The sequence below is a fragment of the Cyprinus carpio genome, chromosome A9 (assembly GCF_018340385.1).
Source record: "Cyprinus carpio isolate SPL01 chromosome A9, ASM1834038v1, whole genome shotgun sequence".
Lineage (NCBI taxonomy): Eukaryota > Metazoa > Chordata > Actinopteri > Cypriniformes > Cyprinidae > Cyprinus > Cyprinus carpio.
Window position 1 is genome coordinate 29281731 of NC_056580.1, and position 20956 is coordinate 29302686.

Sequence of the window (20956 nt, forward strand, 5' to 3'; positions counted from 1 at the left end):
TTTAAGTATAAATAATATATATTCTTTATATATATATAAAATTCTCCTCATTTTATTTTTGTTTTTATTTTAATATATGAGTGAAATTTAATGCAGTCTGGTGGAGTTGGAGAGAATTTATTATCTTGGTGTGTCGTGGAAGTGAAAGCGCTTCATTGATTGGCTGCCTGAATCTTGACTCCGCCCAACCCGGAAAAAAACTTCCGTTTAGGTGACGTCGGAATCGGATGTTGTGTTGGCCACGATGGCGTACGTCCACAGAGCGAGTCTCCCGGAGTTCACTGATAAGGAGACTCGGGAGAAAAGTGTCACCCACTGGGACCGGCGCGCGGATCCGGACGGCGCCGTTAACGGACAAACAGACGGAGTCGATCCTGGAGCTCCGCGCAGCCCGCAGAAGTGTCCCCGCTTCTTCCTTCCCGCTGAGGTTGAGTGGAGCTGCCCTTGTAGCTGTGAGCTAAAACGCGGCAAAAACCGTCCGCCCTCGGCTTAAGTAGTGGCCACGAACTAGGAAGTTAAAAACACTCTGTGTTACCCCCCTGCTCAGACCCCTCGTCGGGCAGGTGAAGGGGAGGGTCAGCGGGGTGTGTCGATCTGGTTGTTTGTGTGAAAAAAACCCTGGCGCCACATTGGGCTTAATGAGTTTTCCCCGGTTCAGCTAAAATAGACCCCTATAGTTAGCAGTGCTTAAAAACCCTTGCCCCTTTTAGTTAAAAGCAGGGGTTTTTTTTTTCACAAACTTTTTTTTTTTTCCTTGTGACCTCAATCAGGCTTTTTGTTTTTTTCAAACTGGGGGGGGTCTGGGAAAAAAAAGTTTTTAGATGGAAACGGGGTTAGAAAATGTCCATTAAATATTATATTGTACAATATTAAATAAATAATACTCTAAAGGTGTTGAAAACCGAAAAGAAAAGTCAGTGTAAATAGGAAAACTAAATCTGGGAAAAAGTTGAAAGAAAAAAAAAAACAGACGCTAAAAAAATTAAGAATAATACAATTAATCCATGTGTAAAATATTGTTTGGAAATTATTTGTAATATCATTTATTTTAATTCTACATTTATTTAGTTAGTTTAAGCTTATTTTTCTAATAATAATAATATATTTTTTAATGAATTAATTTACTTTAAGCTTATTTTTATAATTAAAAAATAGAAAAAAATAAGATTAAACTAAATAAATAAAAACATTTGATTTAAAGTAATAAACGAATGCTAAATATCTTCCAAATAATATTTTACACACATTTTTTCACAGTATGAAATGGCTCTTTATACATGAAAATATATCACTTGCTTTTACATTTTTACACAATGATGATAATATTAAAAAACTCATGTCCGAAAGGATTTAACTGAGATGTTAAGTAGTGTTATGAGTTTCTGGGGAAAAATTTAGAGAAAAACGGTAAAAATAAATAAATAATAGAATTAAACTAAATACATAAATATTGTATTAAAATAATAAATATTTGTAAAAAATAAATAAATAATAATACATCCAACAGTACAGTGCTATATAGAGTAGGAAAAAAATTACACATTTATAATATTAATTTTTCACTGTATAAGTTAAAAATGTATATTGTGAAATATATCATCTTTTATATTTTAGGGTCATGCAAGGATCTGAGAAACTGGAAACACCTGATCTAAAATGATTTAACAGTTATGTTAAACTTTAAAAATCGAACGCATTTGACAAAATCGATATGTTTGTTTGTGAAATATGCTGTTTCTCTTATTGCACTGTAAAAGTGTGATCATAACTGAGTGTGATTCAGTCATGAGCCGCTGCTCTGAATGTGTCCTCAGCTGCCCATCGAGGACTTCTGCAGCCTGACGTCCCGCGCTCTGCGCTCCACGTTCACCGCGACTCTCCCCGAGTCCACGGAGGAGGTGCTCCTGCAGGGCTTCACGAAGCTGGAGCTGGAACAAGAGCGGACACACACCTCACAACATGAAAAACACACACACCCAAAGACAGCAAAGACAGCACAAGAAACAAACACACCTCTTCCACAGTTTTTAGAATATCTCCTCCTCACAACAGCTCCATAAAAAAAAAAAAAAAAAAAACTGTAAAATTGTGAAATATTATTACAATTTAAAATAATGGTTTTCTATTTTAATATACTGTAAACTGTAATTTATTTCTGTGATTAAAGCTGTATTTTCAGCATCATTACTCCAGTCTTCAGTGTCACATGATCCAGGATTATTTGATGGATAAAGCGTTTATTTAAAACATAAGTCAGTATAAGTCTTTATTATCACTTTTTATCAATTTAACACATCCTTGCTGAATAAAAGCATTCATTTCTTTCAAAAAAATTAATAATAATAAATAAATAAATACTGACCCCAAATTTAAACGGTGGTGTATATTGATGTCCTGTAATTTTTTATTCATCAAATAATTCTGAAAGAAGAAAAAAAAAAAAAAAAAATATTAATATATATATATATATATATATATATATATATATATATATAATATTATATATGTTACTATATATAATATATATATATATTATATATATAATATATAACGGGGTTCAAAAAAAAATATTAAGCAGCAAAACTGTTTCCAATATTGATAATAAATCATCATATTAGAATGATTTCTGAAGATATGTGGACACTGAAGGGACTGGAGTCTAATGATGCTTGAAAATACAGCTTTGTATAGAGAAATAAATTAAAGTTTACAGTATATTAAAATAGAAAAACATTATTTTAAATTGTAAAAATATTTCTCTGTATTTCTGATCAAATAAATGCAGCCTTGATGACATCTTACTGATCCCAAACTTTCGAACAGCAGAGTAAAGTCCAATTAAAAAGAAATGAACTCAACCACAGTTAGCATACTACATACTAACACATATATATATATATATATATATATAAGATATATATTATATATTATATATATAATATATATATCTATTATAGCTATATACAGTTCAGGTCAAAAGTTTGGAAACATTACTATTTTTAAAGGTTTGAAAGAAGTTCTTCTGCTCATCAAGCCTGCATTTATTTGATCAAAAAATACAGAAAAAAATGTAATATTGTGAAATATTTTATTTACAATTAAAATAATTGTTTTAAAATTTATTATACTTTTAAAATTATCATTTATTTCTGTGATACAAAGCTGAATTTTTAGGATCATTATCACATGGATCCTTTTAGAAATCATTCTAATATGATGATTCATTTATCAAAGTTGGGAAAAACAGGTTCTGCTGCTTAATATTTTTTCAGAAACATGTGATACTTTTTTTAGGATACTTTAGATGAATAAAAAGTAAAAAAAAAAAAAACAAAGAATTATGTTTTAAAATATAAATATTTTGTAATAACAATATTACACTACTGGTCAGTAATTTGGGGTTCAGTAATTTTTTCTTTCTTTTTTTTAAATTAAAATCAAATACTTTTATTCAGCAAGGATGTGTTAAATTGATAAAAAGTGATAGTTAAAGAAAATATTCTTATTAGAACTATATATTATTAGAATTTTTTATGTTTTATTTTGAATAAAATGCAGTTCCTTTTTAACCTTTTATTCATCAAATATATTAGACAGCAGAAACTGTTCCAACACTCATAATAAAATCAGAATATTAGAATGATTTCTAAATGATCATGTGATAGACTGGATGTTTACATGTGACACTGAAGACTGGAGTGAATGATGCTGAAAATTCAGGCTTGCATCACAGGAATACATTATTTTTTTTAAGTATATTCAAATAGCAAAACTATTATTTTAAGTTGTAATAATAGTTCACAATATTACTGTTTTTTTCTGTATTTTTGATCAAATAAATGCAGGCTTGATGAGCAGAAGAGACTTCTTTCAAAAACATTAAAAATAGTAATGTTTCCAAACTTTTGACCTGTACTGTACTAATCAGGTCAAGTCAGGTTTGTTTCTGTAGCGCTGTATGCAGTACAGATTGTGTCGAAGCAGAGATATAAACAGGAGAATAACAGAATCAGTGATGCAAACTTCATCAAATATGAGACGCATTTAAATTATAATACTTAGCTTTTTTAGACTAATAGATTACAGACATACAGTACTGCAATAAACACACCATCAGAAAGCATAATGAATAATACCTTTATTGGTCCACAAATTCGAATTGAGCGATAAAATCTGAAAAAAAATCCCAACCCAGCTATAAAATCACACAAAAACAGCCAGCCCTGCTATATACTGACACACTGATAGTTTACTAACACACTTCTGCAGTATACAGCATGCATATTAATATGCAAGTTCATAAATGATGAGATTGTCTGACATTGTAGCCGTTGATCAGGAATAATGGAGATTGTTTCACTTAATATTTAACAAGAATAATTAATGCGCAGTTTTGAGCAAGTGGAATGGAATTCACAGACTCTGTAGCTTGTTTGTTATTTTGTATCTGTTGCACAAAAGATGAGTGACATCATCGTCATCACATGACTAATGACATCATCTGTCTGTCAGTTTTTCTCCTGGTTCTCAAAGCTGCAGGTTCAGATGGATCGGGACGAGGCCTGTGAGTACAGGTGTGTGTTCGTGTCTGCTGTTAGTAGAGATGTGAAGGTGTGACACAAGGGCTGATGTGTGTTTCACTGCGCAGGAGCACTCGAGATGCTCTGAGCGCCACTCCATACCAATCCAACGCCAACCCTGAGCTACGTGAACGCTGCGCTGGAGCAACTACATTCACTACAAGAACATCACCTCTTCCACAAAAAAAAAAAACATTCACACTACACCAGTCAACAGAACATCAACTAAAAGATCCAATTCCACACTCAACCCAAAATCAGCAATCCGCATCCTCTCTCCCACTCAAACCAGACTGCATTTATTTGATTTACAAATACAGTAAAAAATGTGAAATATTATTATGATTTAAAATAATGGTTTTCTATGTGAATATATTGTAAAATGTAATTTATTTCAGTGGATGCCACAGCTATATGTTCAGCATCAGTACTCCAGTCTTCAGTGTCACATGATCTTCAGAAATCATTCTAATTATGATGATCTGCTGCTCAAGAAACATTTCTGATTATTATCAATGTTGAAAACAGTCGTGCTGCACACTATTTTTGTGGAAACCGTGATTTATTATCTTTCAGAAGTTCGGGGAAAGTGTTAAATTGTTCAAAAGTGACAGTAAATGCATTTATAATCTTACAGAAGATTTCCATTTCAGATAAAAAATGCTCTTCTCAACAACATTATCATATCTGAAAATCTAGAAAAAAAAAAAATCACACACACCACAAAAAAAAAAATCAACTGTTTTCAACATTGATAATAATAAGAAATGTTTCTTAAATCAGCATATTAGAATGATTTCTGAAGATCATGTGACACTGAAGACTGCAGTAATGATGCTGAAAATACAGCTGCGCATCACAGAAATAAATTACATGTTACAAAATACTGACACAAAAAACATTTATTTTAAATCATAATAATATTTCACATTTTTTACTGTATTTTTAATCAAATAAATGCAGCCTGAGTGAGCATTAAAAAGCATTAAAGCATTTTAATTCTAATTCAAACGTTTGACTAGTGGTGCATGTAACGTCCACACACACATGGATTTGATAAACGGTGTGTGTTTGTGTTCTCTCTCTTCTGTGGACAGTCAGAGCTGGTGGATCTGGCCGAGAGCATTCAAGAGAAACTCTCATATTTTAATGCACTGGAACACATAAACTCGGTAATGCTTTTCCACACTTTACACACCATACATCATCATCACTATAATAATCTGTTTCGTCCCTCCTCGTCCCTCCTGCAGAAACTGAACTCCCCGACACTGTCGGTGAACGGCGAGGGGTTCATCCCGATGCTTTCCAGATTAGACGAATGCATAGAATACGTTTTATCACACGTGAGTGAAACGATTCGTACAGTGTTGCAGTATATTCTCCTCTGTTCCACATGTCTTCCACACATGCACATTCCTCCTAATGTATCCTCTTCTTCCAGCCAAGTTTTAAAGACTACCCAGTCTATCTCAGCAAGTTGAAGCAGTGTCTGTCCAGAGCCATGCTCCTGATCAAGAGCCACGCGGTCAGCACCCTGCAGCACCTCACGGCTCAGCTGAGCACACGGGTACGCCTGGCTGATGATTAGAGCACACATGACGGTATCATTTCCTGCTCATTTATTGAATATGACCCGAGCAGGACCTGCTGGGCGCTCCGAACGCAGACAACGCCTTCACGCTCTACTATGTGAAGTTCAGAGCAGCGGCACCCAAAGTTCAGGTCAGTCTCGAGTGCAAACAGTCGTTTGACACCACATCGGATTGTCTTCCATAATTCAACAATACAATACAATGTAATGCACTGATTTGTAAAAAAATAAAATAAATTGTTTCAGAGGCTCATTGAACAAGTTGAACAGCGCTCTGACAGAATCCCAGAGTAAGTGATGGAGAATATTTTGATTTATTATTTTCTGTTAATTCTCATTTTTATGCATATACAGTGGACTCCAGATGTCTGATACATATATTTACGCATATATTTAATTTTTTTTTTATCATATAAAACAAAGATATTTAATCTTTTGAATCAGTTTTTTATATGTTCCTTGTTTTAGTAGTTTTGTGTTTCGGTCATTTTCATTGGTTCATATACATACATACATACATGCATACACACATATATTTGTGTGTGTGTGTATGTTTTTTTTTAATATGGTTTTAATTTTAGTTTCAGTTTTAGTTAACTACATTAACCCCGTTTTGGATCTTCTTGTTTCCAAACTTCATGAAACTCGGGAGAGTAAAGAAACTCATTTCAGGTTGAAGACAGTTCACCTAAATATGAAAACTCTTTTCATTTACCACTGTATTGTTCTGACCTGAAATTATTTTCTTCACTCCATGAAACAAAACATAATTTTTAATGAATTAATTGTTTGTTTTTTGTTTATTTAAAAATTTTAGTCATAATTTTTATTTAGCTATTTTATGTAATTATTTTTATGTAATAAAATATATATATATATATATATATATCTATTATCTATTATATATATATATATATAATATCTATATTATAATAATTTTGGGATATTACTTTTCATTTTATTTGTATATATTTATTGTTAGGTAATTTATTTTTATTTAATTTGTATATTGCTCCCTTTTCTGTTTTATTTTGTTATTTTTATCTATTTGTATTTAATTTTTGTGTTTCATTTTTTATCCATTTATGTTATTTTTGTATTTTTTTTTTTTTGTTATTTATAATTTTTAATTTATAATTATTTCATTTATTTAGTTAATTGGTTTATTTTTATGTATTTTTTTTTTTTGTTTAATTGATTTAAAATTGTAGTTTTTTTTTATGTCATTTGTGGATTAATTTTTTATTTTTGTTTATTTATAATTAATTTATTAATTATTTCATTTATGATATTAAAAAAGTTTATTGTAGTTTTTTAGTTTTTTTTTATATTTATTTTAATTTTATTATGTATTTTTTTTATGTTATGTAATGTATATATTTGACTTGTTTATTTTATCATAGTATTTATTTATTTTTAGTTTAGTTTAGCAGTTAGTTTATTGTGAGTTGTCCTGAAGCATGGCTGTGTTTGTGTCAGGTATCAGCAGCTGCTGGATGAGGTTCATCAGTGTTATCCCTGGAGCAGAGGGAACGTGCCTGCTGCAGTCCTGTGATCAACGCCACCATCACAGATCTCACCAGCCAGAACAACAAGGATCACTGTGCTCCCTGGTGAGGAACTAAATCACACCTTAACGTTTTACTTCCACACATCATGTGTGATCGATGTGACTTCTGGAAAGTGCTTTCTATTTTTTGATGATGGTGGATATGTTGGAACATTTTGCAACTCGGAGGCTTTGTAGGAAAACGATGAACCCCTACAGACATAATTATTTATTCAGTTTGGTATTTTTTGTTTCCCCTAGCTCTGTGCTTAGCCTCAGCTGATGAATGCTGCTGTTGTTAGTACGTGGCCAGGCCAGCTACGTGCGTTCATGGTCCACGTGTGTCAAGATGAAACACCCCAGCTTTACAGCGAAGTTCTTCTCTCCAAACCCTCGGCCCAAACTGGAGTGAGGTCAAGAAAAACTTTCTTCAGATTAGAGCAATAGTTCACACAAACGTGAAATCTCTTTACTGCTCCTATTGTTATTATCTGTTGGCTCCAATGCACCGTTAGACATAGAAATATTTATTTTATTTATTTATTTACAATACCAATTAATTAATTGTATTTATTTATTTATAATCAATCAGCGAAGTAATTAGAATTTTGAATTTAATTTTGACTTATTTTATTTTGAATTTATTCATTTTTATTTTTGTTTATTAAGTTATTTTGTAGTTAGATTTTGGCCTTTGTTTGGAGCCATTCAGGTTACATCAATTATTTATTTTTTAATTCATGTACCTACCTTTCTATTCATCTATTTCTTTCTTTTATTTTTAATTTAATTTAATTAATTTTAATTTGGTTTAAGTGAGTTATTTATTTATTTATATATTTAGTTATTAGTTTTTGTTTTTCTTTTCTGGCGCCTAATTTTACATCTTTTCCTCTCTCTTTTTTCTTCTTTTCTTTCTTTCTTCCGGTTCTTCACGGGGCCGGTTCTAATTCTCTCCATCCGGCCGGCATTCTCCTGGTTTCACCTCTAAAAAATTCCTCGTCCGCGGGATTTCCCCGTAATTATACCAGGATTCATTTAATGTTCCTTACCGGATTAGTTTTTGTCCTTCTCCGTTCCCGTTCAGCCATTATTCAGCGTTAATCGGACTCCGCGTTTCTTTCTTTTCCTCTCTTCGGTTTTCTTTCTCTTCGTTAATAACTGCAGAAAGATGGTTTATTAAGTTATTTATTTATTTTGTATGTAAAACAGAGACTTAGGCATTCTGCGTGAAATCTTATTTTGTGTTTTACTGCAGAAAGAAATAGTTTGTTTTTGATGTTAAATTGTGTCCGAATCAAAGCTTTTGATTGAATATATATTTCTGTCGTGATTGGATGTATTTGTGACAGTGAGCTTCTGGAGAAGCTGTGCGTGTCTCTGTATGACGTCTTGAGGCCTCGGATCATCCACGTGGTTCACCTGGAGACGCTGTCGGAGCTCTGCAGCATCCTGAAGAACGAGATGCTGGAGGACACGTCCAGAACAATCCAGTACTGAACACGGACACGCCTCCTCCGCAGCCGTTCTGTTCAGATGGAGTGTAGTCTGTGCAGTGACGGTGATCGTCGGGTGCGCCCTGTCAGTGGTGCAGCTGACCGCGCGCTTGACTTTCTGGGAAGCAGATGCTGAGTATCGCTCGGTCAGCCGCCTGGTCTGGCAGGACACACATCTACATCCAGACGGACATCCTCGATATAAGCAAGCCTGCCGCTCCCGGAGAGACCTGGCCTCACCCCTGGCAAAACCAGGAGATGATGGATAACAGCAGTACACCCAGCACTTAACATCTAGAAGTGTGATGTGTTATTACTACATACATTCTGACTCCACACACTCTTAAGACTCTCTGGTAAGAGTTAACCAAACTCAAACTAAAATTTACATGGAAACAGAAAATATAAAAATAAAAGCTAATTTAAGATATTAATAAAAACTGTAATAGTTTCAGTTACACTAAACTAATATTGCCTGGAAAGCCCGCTGTTTCCTTCAAGAAATCCAGCTCAGCCATCCAGCTTTTAATTATTATTATTATTATTATTATTATTTCACTTTTATTATTTATTTTATGTGCAAAATATATATACACATAAAAAAAAAAATGTAGTTTTTTTTTTTTTTTGTATTTTTATACAGTTTTTTTGAATATATTTTAATTTATTTATTTTTATTTTATTTTAATTATCATGCATTACTTATTTTTATTTTTATACATTTTTGTTATTTTTAGTTCATTTTATTTTTTTTGTAGTTTTTATTTTTTACTTTTTTATAAATAATAAATTTTTCAAATAATTTATTTAACTTACATTTATTTACTAACAAGTGTTTATAGTTTTTCTTAATATTTATTTAAAAAAACTTATTTTTTATTATTAAATGTATTTTTTTTTTACATTTTTAAATGTATTTATTTTATATATTTTTTTAAATTATGTATCTATTTATTTGCTTATTTATACTGAGAAATTCACTACACTATTGTAAACGACCCAGACACATTTTATAAAAATATATCTATACAAAATTATATTTTATTAATAAATTAAAAAATTATTAGTTTATTTTTTTTAAAAAAATAAAAAAAAATAAAATTCAACCCACAAACAAAAATTACCCATAAACAAATTTTTTTTATTAATCATTTAATTTTAAAAAAACTAATCAATTAAAACCAAATAAACAAAAAATTCCATAAATAAACATATTTAATTATTAAATGTATTTATTTTTAATTTTTAAATTTATTTATTTCTCTATATTTGTATTTTTTGCATTCATTCCTTTTATCTATTTTTATATATACAGACGCAGATCTAGTAAGTGTGATCGTTCAGAATGTGTGAGTTCTGCTTCATGTGTTGCAGAGCATCGCTTCAGAGTCTGAAGAGGAGCAGATGAAGCTGAGCTCTGACGTGCAGCATGGGAGGAGTCTGATAACAAGAAGCTCATCAGCTCTGGTGTGTGTTTTGTCCTGACACAGTTTCTCACTCAGTCAAGCGCTCACTTATCCTGAGCGACCTGCTGTTTGTCCTGCAGAAGCCGCGCTCACCACAGAACAGTTGCCACAGCAGCTCTCCCTGATCATCTGGCGGCATCCGGTCAGGACTGACGCTCGTGTGTTCTCCAAACTCTACGGCCCGCACAGGACAGACACACCAGCCACCCCAGCACTCAGTCACTAATACACCCGCCACCAACACCAGTCACGCAACAGATCCTTCCGGCACATTTAATATTTAACAATACCCATGAACGCAAAATTGCCTGAACAAAGTTTCCAATGGGAAACTCTTTTACAATTCATATCATGTTTAAGACCTTTCAACAATTTGAGATCAAACTATGACTCTCAAATCTCAAATCTGAATGTTCCCTGTACTGCGATAGAACACCACTGCCTTTGTTCAACCAAGGATTATTAGAAGTTAAACTAAAAAATAATACACAATAAAAAAAAACATCGCTTTTTGACAATAAAATTGTTCACTAAATTGAAATAAAATTGTGCGATAAAAAAAAAAATTACAGCCAGTTGCTACAAGAGTATTTCTTTTTAGTTGAAGGCTGCACCAAGTGAAAATTACAATATTACGCCAAAATATTATAAATAAAAATTATACTATATAGACATATTTACAGAAACAAAAGCTAATAAAAATGACAAAAAAATTAACTTTATATTGAAAATAAAAAATAAAAGTAATTTAAAGTCAAGGTTATTTTAGTTAACTAAAAACCATACAAACATTTTGCATTTTGAAATAAAATAAAACAAGTAACCGAAAAAAAAAAAATAAAATAAAAATTATTATATATTATATATATCTAATATATAGATATCTATATATATTATTAAAAATCTAATTCAGTAGTTGCTAAGGCAAATTTTTTTTCCCTTTATTTTAAGATGAAGCGCTAAAATAATGAAAACTAAATCATCTGAAACTATTAAATATAAATGAATACTATATAGACATATTTACAGAAACAAAAGCTAATAAAAACATCAAAAACAACAAAAATCATTTAAACTGTAAATGAAAATGAAAAACAGAAAAGTACAATAAAAAATAATTCAAAGTCAGGCGTAACTTATAGTTAACTAAAAACCATAAAAAAATATGTTCCATAAAATTAAATAAAATATAAAATACTTATTATTATTATATTTATTATGTCAACTATTCTGATTTTGTTTTATTTTAACTTGAAGCGCTAAACTAACTAAAACGAAATATCTAAAAAACTAAGAGAAAAGATAGCTATAAGACATATGTGAGCAAAAAAGTAAAAAATACTAAAACTTTAACTCAAATTAAAACAGGAAATGTACAAATAAAATTTAATTCAAAATATTAACAAGCTATAATAATGAAATATCAATATTATGTGATATCACTGCTGCCTGATTGACCTTCTGTGGAACGCAAACGCTATTATTAGTATCATTAGGGGTAGTATTGTATAAACTATGATATTTTTAAAGTTCCCTTGTGAACGACAGAAGATGATCCGGAGTGCTTTTGTTTGGTCTGTGTCCTGCAGAGGGCGGTGTTTCAGGGTCTGTCACAGGAACCTCACATCTGCCTGAACCCATTCAGAATAATAACAGAAGCGTTTATGCACCTGAATACAGGAAAACTCACACACACACAAGAAAACAAAAAGTCACTCAGACACAAGACATGCACCACACTCTTCTCAATGATTTTAATTGCTATTCATTTATTTCTGTTTATTCTTTTATTTTTTATTAATTTATTAATTTTTATTAGTATTTCTTTATGTATTTATTTGTTTATTTATATTGAGAAATTCACTCCACTATTGTAAATGACCCAGAATTTTTTCCATTTATTTCTGTTTATTCTTATATTTTTAATTAATTTCTTAATTTTGTTTTTATTTATTTTTATTAATATTTATGCATCTATTTGTTTATTTATACTGAGGAACCCAGAAACAATTTTTATTAATTGATTTATATAAATTATTTTTAATTAATTTATAAATTTTATTCGTTTTTATTCATTTTTATTTATTTATTTGTTTGTTTGTGCTGAAAATTCACTCCACTAATCTAAATGACCTAGAAACAATTTATTTATATAATCAATTATCTATAATATTTTTATTATTTAATAAATAAATAAACAAATCAATCCTGAGATATGCATTCCAATATTGTAAATGACCCAGAATCAATTTATTTACTCATTTCTATTAAATATTTTATATTTAATTAATTTATTAATTTTACATTTATTTATTTTTTTATTTATTATTTATTTATTTGTTTGTTCTTAGAAATTCATTCCAATGTTGTAAATGACCCAGAAACTATTTATTTATTTTATTCCCTTATTTCTATTAAATCTGTTTTTAATGTATTAAATTTTACATTTTATTTTAATGATTGTATATATTTTATTATTTGTTTTGTTTGTTCTGAGGAAAATTCATTCCACTATTGCAAATGACCCAGAAACTATTTATTTGTTTGTATTAACTTATTTCTATTATGTTATTTTTAATTAATTTTACATTTATTTTTAATTTATTTCTATTTATTTGTTTGTTTGTCCTTAGAAATTCATTTCACTATTGCTAATGACCCAGAAACTATTTATTTATTTTTAATTTTTTTAAATTTTTAAATATTGTATGTATTTTCTGGTATATTATCAGTAAAGAACGCAGGATTCGTATAGACTTGCGCAGGCCGAACTTCCTTCACAGCGCAGGCCGAGGCAGGACTGGTCAGTAGTGTTTTAGTGAAGGTTCAGTTGGGACTGCTGTACTTCCTTCACAGACTCAAACAGACGGCCAGCTCTTCCTCATCAAACATCTGCTGATCATGCGCGAGCAGATCGCCCCGCTTTTCCCCCCCCCCCCCCCCGTTCCAGTACGCGACTCACATCAAGAGACTCTTGGATCTGAAGAAGACACAAGATAGTAACAGCCACCGGTCTTAGTTTTAGTTGTTCACAGTGCTGACAGAATCACAGCTGCATTCAAGATACATTTCTGAATATAATAAGTTTTTTAAAGTGATTTTCACATTTTACATTGCCAAAAATTGATGTTTTTTGGGGGTAACTTGTTTAATGTCAAATCAACCAAATTTCAGACTTTATTTTTTCTGAAGAAAGGCAAACATAAATAGTGCTAATTGTGATTGAATGGTGATTAAAAAGTGAAGTGAACCACATTTGGTTTTTGAGCACTGAAAATGTTTCGGTTTTCTCATGGAGCCACATCAAGATCCCCATATCTCTAGAACTGAACAATATCAGGGCTTAAAAATGAAGATCCCAAAAGAAAAGTTTGTGAAGAACCAGTATCTAAAAGGATATCGAGATGTCTTTAATGCATCTTGAGTTACAGGCATGCAAACTTTGGAAAAAGAAAAGAAAAAAAGTGCTTTTTCAACATTCAAAAATCCACAAATAATCAAACAAAGAAACAAAAATAGCAAAAGACATCACAAATACAACTAACAGCTACCAGTCTAAGATAACACAGTGATGCTGCCATCTTTCTAAAATCTAAATCAATTTACAAGCCTTAATTTGGCTCCAAAACTCAGGTGAAAAATTGTCTTTTTTTGACCCAAATTGCTTAAATGAGAGTCAGACTTTTAAAACCCAAGTAGAGGAAGTTATATCTGAAAACCCAGGATGTGCTCTTGTAAACACAGGATTAAAATAACCCAGTGAATGGAAGTTTGTGACCTGATGAAATGTTTGTGTGATATCAGTAAAGCGCCACCAGAGGGCAGAGCAACATTTGTTTCTCTCCGTCCTCAGACGCTGCTTTTAAAATCTTCAACTCCAAGGCTGTGCCCAAGTTCTTCCGTCTGAACAGCCATAACACTACCCCCTGGAGCTAACGTACAGCAAATTATCAACCATATTCAACCACTCCAGCTCTTTAGAGTCTCAGACAGTCTCAGACAGGTTCACAGTGAGTGAGTGACAGCTTCATCATGAGCTAGCTAACGCTTCCACACCAGGGCACGCCGGAGATACGAGAGCACTACATCGACTCGAAGAAAGACGTGGACCGGCACCTGAAGTCCAGCTGTGAGCAGTCATACAGCAGCAGACGCAGATGTTTGTGGGAAACCTGGAGGAGTTTCTCAACCAAGGTCAGGATTCAATGCTGGAGAGAAAACGATCACCATCAACTCTGGATTAGTAATCAGATTCCAAAAAAATTAACTACTGTAAGGTTTTAAAGGATTAAAGACTATATACTATATATATATATGTATATTATATGTGTGTGGGTGTGTGGTGTGTGTGTTGTGCGCCCGCGCATTTTTTTTTACACTACTGTGGAAGTCGTGTTAAAATGTGTGAGAATTGTTTTTTTTTTTTTTTGTGCTTGAAAAGTATGTTTATTTTCTTTGTTAATCAAAATTTTTTTTTCTACTTCAATGTTGGGGTGAAAATATCACTTTTGGGGCAAAGATTTTGACAGAATTTGTGAGAATTCATGCATTAGACCCATAAGTTGATGTTTCTAATAAAAGTAGGAGCTTTAAAAAACGAGGCGTTTGAAGGAGGACCGACGACAGTTCTCTCAGCAAGCCCTGGGCTCAAAAAAACCGGGTGAGACAACTTCGATAGTGATCATTAGCTCTACTCAGCTGTTTTTTGATTCCAATGGAATGACTGCTTGCACAGCTAGAACACTTTCATATGTTGAAAAGGGTTTGTGTGTGTGGATATAGAGATATATATATATATATATATATATATATAGAAAATATCATTTTATAGCTAACTTTAAATATATAATAAAAATATTTTTTACTATAAAGACCTATATAAGATTATGTAAAACCATTTATATTAAATATATTCTATATAAATAAAAGAATATTATATATTATAGAATAATAAATAAACATATATATCTATATATATATATATTATAATTCTATTAATATTATATAGATATATATATATATATATTTATATATATATTATATATATATATTAAAATTATTTTTTTTTATTTTATGCTTTATATTTTGTAATTATGTATTAATTAAAAATTTATTTTTATTTTATAATTAAAAATTTGTAAATATCTTGTATTAATAAAATATTATATTTTTGAATTAAATAATACAAAGTTTATATATTTTTGTTGTTGTTAAAACTGTTTATTTTATTTAAATTAGCATAAATTGAATACACTAGGTACTATCATGATATAAATTCTTTATTTACATTATTTGCATTAGAGTAATGAGATTTTCCTGTATTGCACTAATGAGAATGTAGTGTGAAAATATGCCACAAAACCCCCAAAAAAAAAATCATTATTGTAAAATTAATTTTTTCTTTCAATTTTTGGGGTGAAAATATAACCCTCAATATTCTTGACAGATTTGTGTAAGATTCATGCAAATTACACACTATAATGAAGTTAATGCTATAAACAGAGATGTATGACTGTTTTGTTTTGAACTTTTTAATGATTTTCTGCACTTTTAGCCAAAATTAACGACATTGTGATGGGCACCTATCGGATTCTGAAAAAAACAGCTTTCCCGCCCCCCCACAAACGTTACAGCGTATGTCTTTAATATCTGGCCAATATAAGGACGCGGAGTTCATCCTGTTCAAGCCGGTCGGGGTGAGCATCACACGCAACCCTCTGCCTGGTAATGGATTCATTTCAGCTCTTCATATGATTTACATGTCTGTTGTTCTTAAAACTCAATCCTAAAACGCTTATTTTTCTAATCAAAGTCTGGGTTTTATAAATTGACAGTTTGCTAAGCTCTGCTGAATTGTATGAGGCACATCCCATAGAATATAAGTTGATTATTTTCAGGCCCGTGTTATTTAATATCATTACATATGCTGTTAATATTTAATATTAATAGTATTTACTAGTACGTATTAATTATTAGCATTTATTAATATTAAACATTATTGTTTTGAATTCATTTTAAAATCTTAAATAATTTTAACATTATTTTTTGTGATTTATTTTATTTTTGTATTTTTATTTTTTAGTACTTTTGAAAAAAAAATAATAAACTTATATACTGTATTAATTTTTTAGAAATGTTTTTTTTTAATCTTCTATTTTAGTTGTTTGATCATGTTCTTCAACTAATGATGATTTTTTTTTTTTTTTTTTTTTTTTTTAGTTTTAGTCTTAATTACTGAAAGCACCACTGTTTTCAGCGTTGAAATTCAGTCAAATTCAGTTTAAATCTGAAAGCACACTTGATTGTTTCATAGACTTCCTTGGGAATAGAGGTGGAAAGCTCAAAACGTTTGTCTTATAGAATTGGTCAGTAAACTTTTTAAGGCGGGGGCTAAGCACAGGGCAGTGGCCCTTATGCATGCACGCAGCAGGATAATCATCACTGAATCTGATCAAACACGGTTCCAGAACAACATCCAGCAGGTGTTCCAGAGACTGCATGCCTACTGCAGGATGGGTCAGCGGAGGACCTGCAGATCATCGCCTGTACCTCCATGGAGCAGGTGCTTATTCCAGCCCCGGGGCTAACACATTACATAAGAACGTGTTTACTACCAATCGCTATAAAAATCATTATCTCTGAATAATGTTCAAAAATATTCTGTTTTTAAATGTTTTTTCTTGGGTTATGTGGAACATTTGAGAAAAAAACACTCAAAGGCAGGGTAGGTGATATGCTTCAAAAGTATTTTTTTTCGTTACGCTGGCTGAACGTTCTCGATACAAACCACACCCGGCTAGCAATCACCAAGGTAAGTGTGGTCTAAATATTATAGTGTCATATATATTGTATAGGGCTGAAAACGCATTAGTCAATCCTTTATCGACAACAAGAACTTGCTGACAGTATTGTTGTTGCGAGTAGCCGTTGATCTCAATATCGGTCCCTTCAGGATTTTGCAAAAAAAAAAAAAAAAAAAATTCTGCGTGATTTTGCAAATCAAAAATGTCTGATTTTGTGGTGCAATTTCCAAAAAATTGTGTTTTTAGTTTTATATTTATATATATATATATGTTATATATATATATATATATATATATAATTTTTTTTGTGAGCTTTTTTTTACTGATAATTTAGTTTTTTGTGAAACCTTAATTTTTGCAATTATTTTCCGGTGAAATGGTGAATATGAGGGTTGCAAAAAAATGCGACATGTTGCTGATTTTGCGTTGGATTCAGCGATTGTGGGAATAGGTTAAAACGAGAGGGGTCGGTCATATAAAATACTGAAGAGCCTGCAGTAACACGGTTTGACCCGTGTGGCGCTGTAGCACAAGACTGTATTCAGCCTCTCCCGGATTGAAATTCAGCGAAGGACGGGACGCACACGGGGCTTATAAGAGCAACCGCCCGAACCAGTATGTGTTTTGCGCAAATTTCCTTCTCAATAACGAATAAACACAACAAAAATAAGAGCGGTGAGATGAGAAAAAAAGCGGGTTAAGGCATTGATTGTAGCGAGGGGTTTTTTTTTTTAAACCAGTTTTGAAATTCGGCACTCTGGTCTCAACATTCATTTTTTCCCAATGTTTAATTTAAAAGCGGCAGTTTTAAAGGGGAAAAACCCAGGCGTTTTTCGGGTTAGAATTCCAGCTTCGTTTCAACACTTAGTGTGGGGGCTAGCAATGATAGGACTTTTTTAGGGGCTGCAGAATAAAAAAACATTTTAAACCAATTTGAAGTAATTTTTTGGGTTTTGCATAGTTGGGGCTCAGGCATGGTTTGTTATTTAAACCAAATAAGGGGGTTTTAAAAGGAAACTTTTTTGGAATAAAAGTTTTCCAAAAAAAAAACTAGATAAATTTCACGTCCCTTTTTTGGCCCTTGTAATTGAAAATAGTTAATTTAAAACTTTTTGAAACTTCAGAATCTGAAAGGTTTAACCTTGTTTATTATTGTTAGAAATGGGAAATGGGGAAATTTTGAAAAATTAAAAGGCAGAATTTAAATAGAAAAAAGCCTACTTTTTTAATTGGAAAAATGGGAAAAAAAAAAGGAGACAAATTTTTTAAAACCGCCCCCTTTTTACACAAGTTTTTAAAATGTTTGCGAGGGTATGCAAATCCAAAAAAATAATATTAAAATTATTCAAAAGGGAAAACAGTTTTTTTAAATATTAAAATTTTTCCCCAATATCAAACAATAAATTTTTGGGACGGTAGTGTAATTTTGGGGGGAATATGATATAAAAGAATTTTTTCTCGGGCAATTTTTGGGGAAGGGATTAAACTTTAAAGGGGAATGTTACTTTTTGAAATTTAAAAATTTTTAAAAAACGGGAACTATTTTAACCCAGTAAAAATGTTTTAAAAACAAAAATGTTCCTGAAAAAATGTAAAAATTAATTTTTTTTTGAAAAAACCTTTAGGAACTTTTATTGAGTCCAGAAAAACTTTGAAAAAATTTTTGGGCTAAAATTTAAAGGGGGAAAAATTGTTTGTTCAAAATTTTAATTTAAAAATTTAAATTTTAAAATAATCAAAATGTTTCTGGCAAAAGGGTTTAGGGGAAACTTTATCGAAAAAATAACTTTAGCCCAAATTTTTAAAATAGCTTTTCGGGAAAAAATGTTCAAAATTTTGGAGAAAAGATATAAAAAATGTTTTTTTTGAGGATGCTGTGAACAAACTTCCTTTAAAGGGTTTCCTGAAGAAGGTTTTTCGGGGAAAATTTTCCCCCGAACTTTTCGGAGAAGTTCTCTGTTACAGGGGGCCTTTAAAATTTAAAATTTTATGATCAAAGATGAAACGAGTACATGTGTGCGAACTGAAACTGAATCTTTCTTTGTCTCCTGCCATCCAGATAAATCTGCTGCTGTCTGTGAAATAGCGCTGGACTCACCAGCGTTGGGAAAAAGAGCCAGAAAACTGGAAGATTCTGGAGATAAACACGTCTTTATAATCAAAGACAGTCTGTGGCCCATCTTTAGGCCTGAACACACTAAAGCCGCTTTGATACGAAATCAAGTTGTACAGATTTAAATTCTACGAGGACGGGGAACTGCGCCTGTGCTGGTGGAGTGAGTTCAGTCACGGTTAACACACATTATCCGCTGGGGGGCGCTGTGTGTGTGTGTGTGTGTGTGTGTGTGTGTGTGTGTGTGTGTGTGTGAGGCAGATTTCTCAAGGCTAAAAGAGCAGAACTAGATCGATATGAGAGCAAGTAACCGTGCAGGTGAAGGAAATTATGTGCATAACATATATTTATTATTTTTAAAGAAATGTTCCTCTGAGAAATGTGACTTCTGGTATTATTTAGTCACTCTCATGTCATTTAGAGATTTCAGTTCTGGCGTCATTTACTCACTCTCACATAGTTCCAGACCTTTATGCAAACCTGAACATACAATGGAAGTCAATGGGAACTGAAATGGTTTTATCTTTTGTCTTCCGCAGAAGAATGAAAGTCAGACAGGTTTAGAACAACATCGGGGTGAATAAATGATGACGACTTTCATTTTTGGCTGCATGCTATCATTATTTATTTCATTTTTTTTTTTTGATGAACACAAAAGATGATTTTTTTTTTTACCTCAAAAAATTATGACCCCATACAACGTCCATATGACTTGTGCATTATATTCCAAGCTTTAATATCTTTTTAAACATCCATGCATGCTTAGGGTGAGTAAATAACACAATCATCATGTTTGGCTGAATTATTTCTTGACGTTCCCCTGTATGCATTATCAGACTACTGCATTTTCTCATTTTCTTCCTTCATTCTGATATCTTCAGTTGCATTTTGGGAGTTTAGTTCATCTTCTGTCAAATAAATCCTCACTTTTTGAGCTTTTTATACATAAATCTATAAGTTTGATCTGTGTGACTCTTCTGTTTTGTACTGTATAAATAATTCAACTGAAGCTGAAGGTTTATTGCACGTTTTTTGCTTGACGTGCGGCGATTTATTCTCATAGATTTTTCTAAATAAATGCACACACGGATTCACAGATTCTCCAAGTGCAATTTGGAGAAGTGAAAGGCATGAAGCTTTACAGCGTGGAAACTGTGGAAAGATTTAGCCCATTAAACACTGATTAAGATCTTTATATATATATAAAAAAAAACAAAAAAAGCTCTTTTTTAATTTTATATCCATTTTTTTAATGGTGCAGCTTTAGGGCTAACATAAATCTTCATTTTCTGGTGCATTATGGGAATGATTCAATAAGAGCTCAACTCTCTGCCCTTAAACCTCAGTCGAAGAGA

The 20956-nt window shown here is 31.6% G+C and overlaps 1 pseudogene; it reads left to right on the forward strand.

The window, feature by feature from the left end:
• Nucleotides 1-244: 244 nt before the first annotated feature.
• LOC122146205 lies at nt 245-20564 on the forward strand (annotated as a pseudogene).
• Nucleotides 20565-20956: the final 392 nt, after the last annotated feature.